General features: G+C 42.1%; 1 protein-coding gene across 1 annotated transcript in view; it reads right to left on the bottom strand.

The window, feature by feature from the left end:
• Window positions 1–9,705, bottom strand: part of B3GNT9 (UDP-GlcNAc:betaGal beta-1,3-N-acetylglucosaminyltransferase 9) — a 62,691-nt gene extending 52,986 nt beyond the window's left edge. The window contains exon 1 of the mRNA XM_073582195.1: window positions 9,382–9,705. The gene's annotated coding sequence lies outside the window, so the exon portion shown is untranslated. The remainder of the gene's footprint in view (window positions 1–9,381) is intronic.
• Window positions 9,706–13,372: the final 3,667 nt, after the last annotated feature.

The following is a 13,372-nucleotide window of genomic DNA, read 5'->3' on the forward strand; positions in this document are numbered from 1 at the left end:
CCCCCCACTCCCCGAAAAAAACCTTAGTTTTCAAAGACCTGCTTCTATCTGCAGTCATGGCCAAAAGTGTTGGCACCTTTGAAATTGTTCCAGAAAATGAAGTATTTCTCCCAGAAAATTATTGCAGATACACATGTTTATCCCCTTTGTGTGTATTGGAACAGCACAAAAAAAAATAAGGAAAAAAAAATACGTAATTTCACGTACAACACCAAAAATGTGCCAGACAAAATTGCTGCCACCTTTCCAACATTGTGGGTAAATAACTTTGTTCCAATCATGCGATGCTCGTTCAAACTCACCTGTGGCAAGTAACAGGTGTGGGCAATATGAAAATCACACCTGAAACCAGATAAAAAGGGGAGAAGTTGACTCAGTCTTTGTATTGTGTATCTGTGTGTGCCACACTGAGCATGGAGAACAGACAGAGGAGTAGAGAACTGTCTGAGGACTCGAAAAATACAATTGTTGAACGATATCAACAATGTCAAGGTTACAAGTCCATCTCAAACACGTGAAGAGAGAGGATTGCGCTTCAGACTGTTACCCCTTAGCAAAAACCAAAGAGTTGCCCAATGATTCCTCCTAACAGCTAACAATCCAGAAGGAAACACGAGAGTTTTTTGTTTTTAAAATGGAAGTAAACTATTCCACGTCAACACGTCTCCTACTCACGTGCAAAACTGTTCAAGGAGCGATCAGTATAACAGTGTCTTGTGTCCAGTAAAGAAGTTTATTAGATACTTTTTAAGAAGTTTTATTATTTCTTAGAAGTAATTTAATGAGTGTAAAATTGGTCCCCAGGTAGTGAAGGGTGAATGTCTTGTGTGACGGTTCTGGCTGAAGCAGCTGGGAAGTATCTCTGGAAGCTGGCCTGGTTATGGAAAGTTCACTTTCTAAGACCTCTAAGAACCTATTGCCAAAAACACGGATTTTGGCAAAGAAAATCCAATTTTCCTATGTTTAATATTTTTCTGCAGTTTATAAAATTCACAAGTTTCTGAAAAAATAAAAAAAAATACCGGATGGGGCTCAATTCATGGCACATAAGGTTCTACATGTTCAGTGGAATATGATCTATGTAGAATATAATCTTACCGAGGAACAATGAGCGTTTATTTTCCAGGTCTGGGGATTATAACCAAAGTGTGAACTTTATGGATGTCTGAGAGCGGGAGGGCTTGGAGTCTGCCAATCCTTGCTAGTTTCTCCAGGAAATGGATTCCTATTACCTGGATTTATCAGAAATGATTGTCCTTTTGAGACTTGTGTCCTATGCCCAATGGACGCTTTCCATAGGGCTTAGAATAAATGTGTCAGTATTAGGATTATATGAATGCTTTTTGATGATGAGCAGCCATTTGTATTTGGTTATAGAGAAGGTTGTTGGCTTTGCATTTTCTCCTGTCAAATAGTAGCGTCCCTCTCAGTAATACATGCTGGATGGTAGTGTCCCTCAGTAATACATGCTGGATGGGAGTGTCCCTCTCAGTAATATATGCTGGATGTGAGGTCTATGTCTTTCCAGGTTACTGCTGACTTTATTGCTCTCATATGTCAGCAGGTCTTCATTTCTTTCCCATTTTAATTATTTAATTTAAGAAGCTTGTGTCCTAACTTTTGGCATGCTCGAAAAAAACGCTTGAGTCGCCGCGGCTGCATGTCTCTGGCTGTTCGACAGCCACAGCACATGCAGGGATTGTCTAACAGGAAAACCTTGTATGTGTTGCGGCATGTGTTGCAGCTGTTGAACAGCCGGGAGACATGCAGCCATGGCGACTATCCATGATATCTTGCTGCAGCGGTTCTCTGACCGCTTAAAAACTGTTTAAGATGATGTGCACACGACGTAATTTAAACTTGGATGAACCCATCAAGCTTTTCAAGAAGAAGACACTTCAGAAAACTCTGGAGTTTTCTTTGTTTTTTTTTCATGAAGTGTCTTTTTGTGAAATGTTTTCAATCTTTTCCTAAGCGTTTTTCCAATGGTTTTGGCCACTAGTGGGTTTTTTGGAGCGTTCTCCTATGGATTTTGTGACTTCTTTTTTTACTGTAATTTTACGGTCGTGTTTTTTTTTTTTTCACTCCATTGAATAATGAAGAAACCGCCTGAGAGTTTTTAAGCAAAAAACAATAGAAAAATGCTAAGGAAAAAAAAAGTCTTCTGGGAAAATTTGGGCTTTCTTATTGATTTGTATTGAAAATTACAGAGCATCTTTACTAGTGGAAAAAAAAGAAAAATGGAAGTGTTCCTTCTTTTAACCGCTTGGCGGTTTTTGAAACTGGAAATGGTTATAAGACGTTGAAAAGCCTGAACATATGAACAGAAAGTTGATTTTACATAGAATGCACATGTTCTTTCTTTTGAGCCCTTTTTACAAGGTTTTTCAGGCAGTTTCCGCAGCGGAATCTGCTTCAAAAAAGACGTCGGGTGCACATATCCTGATAAACTTTGGGGGGTGGATTTATTACTCAACTTGCACGAGTTTTCTGACTCTTTTTAGGTTTTAGATAATTTTTTTTTTAAGAGGCCTATATCCCATTTTACAGGGCCATACTCCAGACTAAGACCTCCATACCAAATACAGGTCCTCAGTCCATTCTCCCCCTTGTGTATTAATTCCTCACTCTTCAATAACAAACAAATGTCTTGAAAATGGTGCAGAGCTGAAACACAAATCATTCTCTTCTGTTGCTTTTGGTGTTACACCATATTTTCAATAAAATGACACACCTAAAATCATAGATAAAAAAAAAAAAAATAACTTGTTAAAGGGATTTTCTCATGATGTATCTCCAGGAGTACGATGAGGTGTTGGAGATACATCATGAGAAAACCCCTTTAAGAAATATTTTTTTTCTTGAAGCTTGACAATTCAGACCAGAGCCATGGTAATCTTTATTTTTTTTTTGGACTGAACTGGGCCCTCTCCAGGCATCTAACAGAAGCATCTTTGACTCTACAGGTTTGGGGGTTACCTGCCATCTTCAGAGCTATGCAAGCAGACTGTAAGGCTATGTGCACACGTAGATTTTCCTCCTGTGGATTTTTCCGCGCAGATTTGAAGAAATCCGCTGGTCAAATGACCTGCATTTTTCCTGCGGATTTCTTCCTGTTTTTGTGCGGTTTTCCCCCTGTGGATTTGGAGAATGGAGCAGGTGGAAAACCGCACAAAAGAAGTGACATGCTGCATTTTTTGTACCGCACGGAAAAAAACGCAGCGTCTGCACAGCGTTTTTTTTTTATTGATTTACATTGTACTGTAAATCACTTTGCGGATCCGCAGGAAAAATGCATCGTGTGCACATGGCCTAAAGCATGAAACCTGCTAGTGATGCCTGCTCTTTACCTAGACTGTCACGCAGGTGTCACGTCCCCCTGGAAGACATGGAGTTAGACAGTCGGGTAACGAATCGCAGGTCTTTAGAGATGGTGTGATTTGTGTCCCATATTAAATGGATTTAGTTTCCTTTGGTGGTGAAGAGGTTAACAGCTCTTTATATGCTGGTCAGAAACATGCAGCTCCATTTCAGCTGCTTCTGATCTGGTCATTAGTGCTTCCTATATAAACTGGTCAAATCTTCTTATCCCTGCCGGTGAAAGAGTAGTCTTCCTGTGCTGTGTGCTAAAGCTAAGTGGTTGGAATAAAGTTGTTGCAGTAGTGTTCTATTGTTTGCTCTAGTACATGTGTGTTTATCTCCTAGTCCTTGTTCCTATTTAGTTTATTCCTCCCTGTCCCTATCCTCTTCCCTATTGTTGTTTAGGGCTTTTGTATGATGGAGGTTTTCTGTTATTCCAGTTTTGTCTTTGTGTCTTGTTTCCCTTACATTTCTTCCCCATGCATCATGTATTGTGGGGAGGGGGACAGATCAGGGTTTTACAGGAACGTAGTAAGGTCGGAGACTCGGGCCACTTAACCTCCTTACCGAAGACCATCATAGCTTCACATAGTTAACGGGCCATTTTAAGACAGCAGGCACACTGCAAAACTAAAAGTCCCCCCATTCTTGAAAATGGGGAGGGTTTTTAATGAGAAGTATAATGCAAAAAGTTGCTTGTTTTTGCAAGCTCTTTGCAATTTTATCCATTTAAGAACTTGAGACGACCCCTTGAAGTCAGTCGTCTGTAACCTTTAGCTATTCAGTTCACGTAAATCTGTCTCCCAGTTTCAGAACAGCTGGAGAGCCGCAGGTTGCAAACTAAAGCCTTAAGGAATAAACCTCTGACTCGGGAGGATTTCTATTTCCTGTTGTCGCTTTTTTTTTTTTTTTTTTGTGCATCACATATTTTACTAATAAAAGCAGCATCTGTCGGAGAGTATCGTCCTTAAAACAGGTCAAGATAAAAAAAAAAAGTGCACTGGAATATTTGCTGGAATTAATTAAATATGCAGAAGTGCATTATATAGCTGTAGATTATTCTTACAAAATGGCGTTTTCATTGCACAAGTGTCTGCATGTATTTATATACATGAATCTCATGCAGAACAGATGACTGGACCGTGCGTTCCGTATGGGGGGAAATAAAAAATTCTTTTATTTTTCTTTACCTATTTTTTTTTTTTTTTTTTGCGGCTTTTTGGCACCAAAAATGCTTTTCCAAATCGCTAAAAGTTTTGCCAAATTGAAAATTCCTTTCGGAACCTTACTCCAGTCAGGGACTGGAGTTAGACGTGGAACAAACAAACTAAGCCATTCAGTAAAAATTGCAGCTCATGAAACAGGCTAAAATTTAAAAATAAACAGGAAAAAAAAAGAAAGCTTCCAAAATGGTGCAAATGTTATAAAGAATAAAGTGCAAATACTAAATAAGGAGCAAAAAGTGGAGAAACAACAATGATAAATTGGGGCCAATATCTCTTCTGGAACTGAGAAATAAGATGTCCCCAGGGAGTGAAATGTTCATCTGGTTGACGAGACACAGACTGAGCCTCCAGGACGTTTTGTAACTTTCCATGCGCTCGGTTACATTATTATCAGATTCTTCAAAGGAAACTTAAGCATGAAAGCGTTGCTATAACTCAGGTGGAGTAGCTTTTTGTATTGTTTTAGTGCCTGGATAAAAAGACAAAATCTACGTATTAAATATTTCCAAAGAAGGATCCACCGTAACCTAAGTGGCCCAATCCTGCTGTCATTTTCCCTTCATTCTGTCTCCTAATACTAGATAATGTAGAAACAGAGACCTTGATTTCAGTGATGTGTCACTTACTAGTCTGCTTGCTACAGTTTTGATAAAATCAGCAGGAGATTATCACTGGAGGACTAGTAAACCTGCTGCTGTGTAGTCTCACCACGCCCCCGTTGCTGATTGGCAGCTTTCAGTGTACGCCAATCAGTGATTTGGGCGGGGTTATACAGAGCTCAGCATTAAGAGAACTGCTAGATCTGCAGCAGAGGGATTTTTATCAAAAGTTGCTGGAATCAGGGTCTTTGCCTGTACATCATGCTGCTCTCAGATGGCCAAAAACGTGGTGACAGATTCCCTTTAAATTCCATTTTTGTATAAGATTTGCTCCAGAATTTGAACCATAAAAATTATGTCTTGAAATCCAGATATAGTGTCCTCCCTTACTGTAGATAATGAAGCAATGCGTATATAACCTACTTCCCGCACTGACATCATGGAGCTGATTTGCAACAAGCTTCTAATCTGTGGAGCATTTTTTTTTTCACAATCAACATGATACGTGACACAGAGCCATAAAAGATCGACTGAAGTGGAAATTATTCATCTGCTCCATGAGTATAATATGACTCTGGATTTATGCCAGATTTTTTGGCAACTATAGAATCCCCTAACAGAAGGGGACACTGCAGTCAATCGAGCACCCAATCCTGAAGATTTCACTCCTCGAAATGTCGCAGTCAATGAGCCTCAATTCTTTAGATAAGCGAGTATACAGAATTGTTTTCCTTTTGGCAAAAAAAAGAACTTTGAGCCTTTTTTATTCATTTTTAGTAGAATAAGAGAAAGATCTAACAGTTCTTCGGAACATTGGATCATTCAAAAGTTTTGCCAAGTTTTTCTGGCTGATGAAAAGTTTGATAGATGAGTCGAAATGTGAGGCAAGAGTTAAAGTGCTACTCTGAATTAAGTGCATTATTTGGGCGTCCGGTTGTAAATGGAATCTGTCGTGTTATAAAATGGTCTGTGATTCTGCAGGCGTCAGGTTATAGAGCAGAAGGAGATGATCAGATTGATATATATTTTTGTGGAAGAGGTTTCAGTAAAACTTGTATTTTATTCATTGAAATCACTGGTGTTTGTATACATGAGTCCGGTAGGCGGTCCCTATATACAACCGAGTCCAGTAGGCGGTCCCTATGTAATCCAAGTGCAGTAGGCGGTCCCTATGTAATCCAAGTGCAGTAGGCGGTCCCTATGTAATCCGAGTGCGGTAGGCGGTCCCTATATACAACCGAGTCCAGTAGGTGGTCCCTATGTAATCCAAGTGCAGTAGGCGGTCCCTATGTAATCCAAGTGCAGTAGGCGGTCCCTATGTAATCCGAGTCCGGTAGGCGGTCCCTATGTAATCCGAGTCTGGTAGGCGGTCCCTATATACATCCGAGTCAATTGTGCGGTCCTACTGATGACTGACAGTCTTCCCTTTATGACTTCAAGTAGAGATAACTGTCAATCACTTGTAGGACCACCCACTACTCTGCTCTCACATGCTTTACACTGCAGTGCTGATTGTTTAGATTGACAATTGCAACAAGAGTGTCAAAGAAACATTGATAAATCTACGTCTGGTAATTTTTCAAAATAATCAGTCCTTTGTGTATATGAGGAATGACACTTTCTGGCCATGTATCCGGCGTTTCTCACAAATTTCCCCTCTGCAGACGATATCTAATTTTCAGTCGTCTCTGAGCTAGTGGGAGACAACTAGCGAGCTGACTTGGGAGCATGATGATGGTACTGTAAAATTGACCTATAATGCATTATTAAAGATTAAAGGGGGCATCCAGGATACTGTAAGTTATTATTTTTACTATGGGTCTAAGAACTATCAGGCAGAGGTAGTTCCTAACTACCTGCCTGTTGTACCCGGAGCTGATCTCTTCCGGCGCAGAATGGTCATTGATCGCTGCTGTCAGCGATTCAGTGGCTTCCCTGACATCGTATCAATAGAGCAGCAGCTTCTCTTCCACTCTGCTCTGTTGGCGGGGCGCGATTGCTGACGTCATGCAGATTGACAGCTGGCTCCCCACTGCCTAACTGCAGGGAGCTGGCTGTCACTCAGCATGACGTCGGCAGTCACGCCTCATCAACAGAGCAGCCGGGAAAAAGAAGAGCTCCTCTGTTGACGCAGAGCAGCTGAATCACCGGCAGGAGCAGTCAGTGACCACTCGGAGCCGGCGCCGGCTAAAATAGGCAGATAGTTGCCTCTGTTAGCTTTTAGGCCCATAGTAAAAAAAAAAAAAAAAATTAGTCCTGCTTCTTAGGCAATCCCTGTATGTGACATTTTTTGTACCAAATTTCTTCAAAATGGCGCACGTGGTTCAAGAATATTGAAAGTAAAAAAGTCATTATTGTTGTTAACCGTATTGCAAAATGGCGCAAAAATTGTGCACAAAAAAAGCACACCCCCAAAAAAAACTGACGTACATAAAATCAAACCTGGAAGGGAATAAAGTACATTTTGGGCAAAAAAAAATTCAATATTTGAAAAGTCGCAAATGATGAATCAGCCGAAAACATCTGTGGCAAACGTTTGGGGTTTTCTCACACACAAAAAAGTGAGTTAAAAGCAAAACACAATCGATGAACCAGACCCTTAATGTTTGATTCAATTGACCATAGGGGCAAAAAATGAAAATGGCGCAGTGTCTGATCCATCACACACAAAAAAGTGAGTTAAAAGCAAAACACAATCGATGAACCAGACCCTTAATGTTTGATTCAATTGACCATAGGGGCAAAAAATGAAAATGGCGCAGTGTCTGATCCATCACACACAAAAAAGTGAGTTAAAAGCAAAACACAATCGATGAACCAGACCCTTAATGTTTGATTCAATTGACCATAGGGGCAAAAAATGAAAATGGCGCAGTGTCTGATCCATCACACACAAAAAAGTGAGTTAAAAGCAAAACACAATCGATGAACCAGACCCTTAATGTTTGATTCAATTGACCATAGGGGCAAAAAATGAAAATGGCGCAGTGTCTGATCCATCACACACAAAAAAGTGAGTTAAAAGCAAAACACAATCGATGAACCAGACCCTTAATGTTTGATTCAATTGACCATAGGGGCAAAAAATGAAAATGGCGCAGTGTCTGATCCATCACACACAAAAAAGTGAGTTAAAAGCAAAACACAATCGATGAACCAGACCCTTAATGTTTGATTCAATTGACCATAGGGGCAAAAAATGAAAATGGCGCAGTGTCTGATCCATCACACACAAAAAAGTGAGTTAAAAGCAAAACACAATCGATCAACCAGACCCTTAATGTTTGATTCAATTGACCATAGGGGCAAAAAATGAAAATGGCGCAGTGTCTGATCCATCACACACAAAAAAGTGAGTTAAAAGCAAAACACAATCGATGAACCAGACCCTTAATGTTTGATTCAATTGACCATAGGGGCAAAAAATGAAAATGGCGCAGTGTCTGATCCATCACATAACGGAGACCAATACCGCCTGATGGTCACGCCTAGAAAAAAAAAAATAATAATTGTTCAACATGCTTGACGGAATCTGCCATGACCCACCGCCTCTTCTTTTCTTACCGGGATTTGAGACTTGGATAGAAGCCAACTTTCTGATCACTGGGGGTCTAACTGCTGGGACCCCCATCGATACCAGGAACTGGAGCTCTTGACCATGCGCTCTGCCGCTCCATTCATTCCGATGATCGACGCCCAGAAATCAACGGCGCTCTCACTAGAATGAATGGCGCGGCAGAGTGCATGATCGACTTCCACTCCATTCGGCGGGGGGCTCTTTAAAGATCGCCAAGGACCATAGTGGTCGGACCCCAAATGATCATAATGTTATGGAATAGGGGTGACTTTCAAAATTTAGAATACCCAAAGTATCCAACCAGGGGGTTCTAGAATTAGGAGTACAGAAAGTAATTTCGTTAGGGTCCCTGTGCCACCATATGTGGTGACATTATTTTCTTAACTACTGATACCCATAGTGCTGTAATAGGGTGTCCTAGTAAATGGCATGATGCGTCAGTTATGCATTTATCAACTGGCACTTAGCGCACATTTTCTAACCAGTGTGAATGTGGTCTTAGGAACCCCAAACTGGGTTGACTTCAACGTGTTTCCTCCATTCGATCTGGACATGCTAAATTTCACTCATCACGTATGTCCTCCCCGCCGTTTAACCCATCACCGGATATAGGACTTACCTTCTCATATTTCCCAGATTTTCTGCCAGAAGCCGCTCCATGGGCAGCTAGTAACTCCCCAGACCTTGAGTCTCGATCCGTCTGTGATGTGGCAGAAAGCAAGAAGTTCTGTGCACTTATTTTAGAAAGCTGAAAACTCAGGGGGCCGCCGACGCTAAGCGTTGCTGGATCCCCCACAACGGGGTCTGATTATTTGCCAGGCTGGACATGACATGGGAGGGAGATGATGGGGAGGAGAAGGGCACTTAAAGTGGCAGATGTCCCATTGCTGCTCCATACAGGACCCTTCTGGGGCTTTTGTTTCCTTTGTGCGAAGCTTTTTTCTCCGCGCTGCCAAATAATCACATCTGGATTTCCTTCAATCTGTACATTCCATAAGCCTCTCCTCCAGAATAAGAGCCGAGGCTGAGCCAGACGGCCAGAGGCAGGACCGGACTTGTGCAGAACACGGCAACTTCACATGTGTCTTATGTCAAGTGGCAGAATACAGCTATAGGGGTGCAGATGGAGAAGTCCCTTCCTTACCCTGGTGACTATAGGTGCCGGCGGTTCCTGTGCCATATAGGACACCAGCAGTATAAGCACACAGGGCTGCATGACCGCAAGCATGCAATTTTCAGACATGCGGTCACATGCCGACTAGACGTGCTCATTGCAAGTGTATTGAACGACATCGCTCACGTCTAGTAGGAATGTGGCCGGAAGAATGCGAATCGCATACTTCTGGTTACATGACCACCTGCTCTCGCTGAGGAATCTTCACAAAGTGTGAGAATTCACAAGTCTGCAGTCACAGCCTACAAATCTGCAGTCACTCTAAGGCTGGACAACCCCTTTAAGTTGCAGGTTTGAGCTACTCAGTAAACCTAGATGGGAAAATAAAAATAAACTTTACCCCGCAGTTAGGGTATGCTCACACATAGCGGATTTTTTTTCGACGTGAAAAAATGCAGCTTAGGCTAGTTTCTCATTTGCGCTTTTGAGCGCAGCGACGGCCTGCGCACGGCTGCCACTAAGCCCTGCCCCTTCCGGCTCCCTGCCCGCCCCATCCGGTCATCGCCGCCTACTAGTGCACATGGGCGCTTGCGATCTGCGCACCCTATCTTTAGCATAGGGTGCGCAGATCGTGCGCTGGCCGTGCGCTAGCAGGATTTTGCCGTGCGCTGCGCACTTTTGAAGGTGCACCGAGCGCGCCGAAATGCAACATGTTGCGTTCGGCGCACACGGGCGCACCTTCAAAAGTGCGCAGCGCACGGCAAAATCCTGCTAGCGCACGGCCAGCGCACGATCTGCGCACCCTATGCTAAAGATAGGGTGCGCAGATCGCAAGCGTTCTTGTGCGCTAGAAGGCGGCGATGACCGGAAGGGGCGGGCAGGGAGCCGGCAGGGGGTGGGGCTTAGCGGCGGCCGTGCGCAGGCCGTAGCTGCGCTATAAAGCGTAAATGTGAAACTAGCCTAAATGGCACGAAAATGTACATTGTGTATTTTTGGTGCATTTTTCATGTGATTTTTTTTTTTTATGCATGGATTGCAATGGGTAAAAAATTGCATCTAAAACACTGGGAAAAATATTGATATTCTTTTATTTAAAAAAACTTGCATCAAAGCTTAAAAAGCACAAGGGAAAAAAAAAAGTCTCGTGCTTAAATGCAGCATCTTACAAATCCAGCAAAGTGGATGAAATTCGTAGAGATTCAGTTCTTATGAAGTTCGCCACACACATAAGATCATTGTTGGCCAGATGCTAGTTTGGCCGACATCTATCTTTCCTGACTGCTACATGCGTTCTTGAATCAGCCAAGCGTCCATGTTTATATTAATGGGAAGAGGGAAACAAGCTGCTGCAAAAAAACACTTCTGGCAAAAGCATATCCCAAAAACAACAAAGAATTGGACAAGTTAATAGTTTAAAGGGAACCGGTCAAGAACATTTTAACAATTAAACTAGTGCGACGGCTGTATAGGTCATAAAACAACAATAAAATGATACATGTCTTGTAAAAATCCGATGTGCCATCGCTGAGAAACGAGATCTTTTAAATCACATGCAAAATAGTCTGGAAGTGCTTTGGGGGGGTGTCCATTCCCAGGTTAATTTGCATGTGGATTCAAAGCTCATTTTTTCAGTGATGGCACATCGGATTTTTACAAAACAGGTATCATTTTTTTTTTTGTTTTACGAACCATACAGCCGTGGCACTAGTTTAGTAAAATTAAATTCTTTTTTAAGAGGTTTCTATACACATTATATTGTCACAGTATCTGCCTATGAGATCAGGATCAAGACAACGATGGAAAGTGAGAACGATATCCTTTTTATTACAGCATTGTCTTTATAACAATTCTCTATAGAATTATTCCATAAATGCCAGAAAAAAAAAAATAATGTAATGTTTTCTTATTACAGCACCTTTCATATACTGCACTGCACATAGTAATAATACATCAATTACGGTACATAATAAAGCATGGAGAACATAGCAGACATCCTCAGCCTTGGTTTCCCTTTTTCTTTTCGGGGGGTGGGGGGAGACACAATTTAAACCATCCATATGGGCTGCAGATTATAGACCTGAGGTCCTGAGCCTATGGCTCTGCAGCAAATGTGGAACTACAACCCCCAGAATGTACTGATTATCCCCAATATACCATTTGTAGGTGTATGGGTGTGTTCACACTGACTGATAGCCAGTCCTACTGCTGGAGGGTCCAGCGCTCAACCACTGCTCCCGATGTGTGTTATTGTCTGGAGCGCTGACTTCACGCTGAGAGCGCTGCAGCCAATCAGTGAGTTCTCTGTTCGTGTAGATGGCACTACCAACTGCGTTCACTGATTGGCTGCAGCTCTGTGATATCGGCTTTGCAAACAATGACACATTGGGAGCAGAAGTGGAGACTCAGCATCTGGACCAGAGGAAAATGAGTTGAGCACATAGTTTGTTTTAAACACACTGCAGACTGAGACAGAGGGTGGTGACACCATGCTGGACCAAGGGAGAGTGTGTTTAGCTCAATGTGGTTGTTTTAAAAACACCGCAGACTGGAGACAGAGGGCAGAGACTCAGCACTGGACCAGGAGAGAGTGAGTTTAGCCCAATTTTTTGTTTTAAAAACACTGGAGACAGGGGGTAGAGACTCAGTGCTGGAGCAAGGGAAAGTGAGTTTAGCCGAATTTGTTTTAAAAACACTGCAGACTGAAGACAGTTGGTGGAGACTCAGAGCTGGACCAGGGGAGAGTGAGTTTAGCCCAATTTGTTTTAAAAACACTTCAGACTGGAGACAGGGGGTGGAGACTCAGAGCTGGACCAGGGGACAGTGAGGTGAGCTTAGTTTGTTTTTTTATAAATAAACTGCAGACAGCGGACAGGAGTTTTCTGAAAGCAGAAAATTCCTTTAATATTTTACCAAAGTGTACAGAATGTAAAATTGTAGAGGGCGCCCCGTCTGATGCTGGGTTATACTACTGGGTTATACACCCCCCCCCCCCAAACCAATGTCATGAAAGGCCAAGCATCTCCTTACCCCTAGCCTGTTATTCTTTGCCTTGCACAGTTTCTCTCCACCCATTTGGAAACATGATGGGGTTGGGGCGCCCCTATTTTCCAGGTGCCCCATATAATCAGCATAGTCTCTATGGTATATGCAGCACTAGATCACTTTCCACCTAATTTGGAGCAGGAATCTACATTTGTCTCAGAAACTTTTATAAAAAAAAATAAGAGCATGGTGTCATAATAAAATATCAAGACACACAAATCCGTATACCAACCCTACTATCCGCATATCATGGAGAGAATATATTTAGCTTTTTCCTGGCATTCTGGGACGTATTGTAATGTCCAGGATTAAAAACATGGCGGCTATAAAAAAAAACAAAACACAAATAAAAAAAAAAACCACAGTGCCACCCCTGTCCACAGGATGAATGTGGTATTGCAGCTATGGTCAGGGGAAATAAAGCTGCCATATTTTCCTACCCCTATATAACCCT

This window comes from Dendrobates tinctorius, unplaced genomic scaffold (genome assembly GCF_039654945.1).
Source record: "Dendrobates tinctorius isolate UK_male_01 unplaced genomic scaffold, ASM3965494v1 ptg000009l, whole genome shotgun sequence".
Taxonomy (NCBI): domain Eukaryota; kingdom Metazoa; phylum Chordata; class Amphibia; order Anura; family Dendrobatidae; genus Dendrobates; species Dendrobates tinctorius.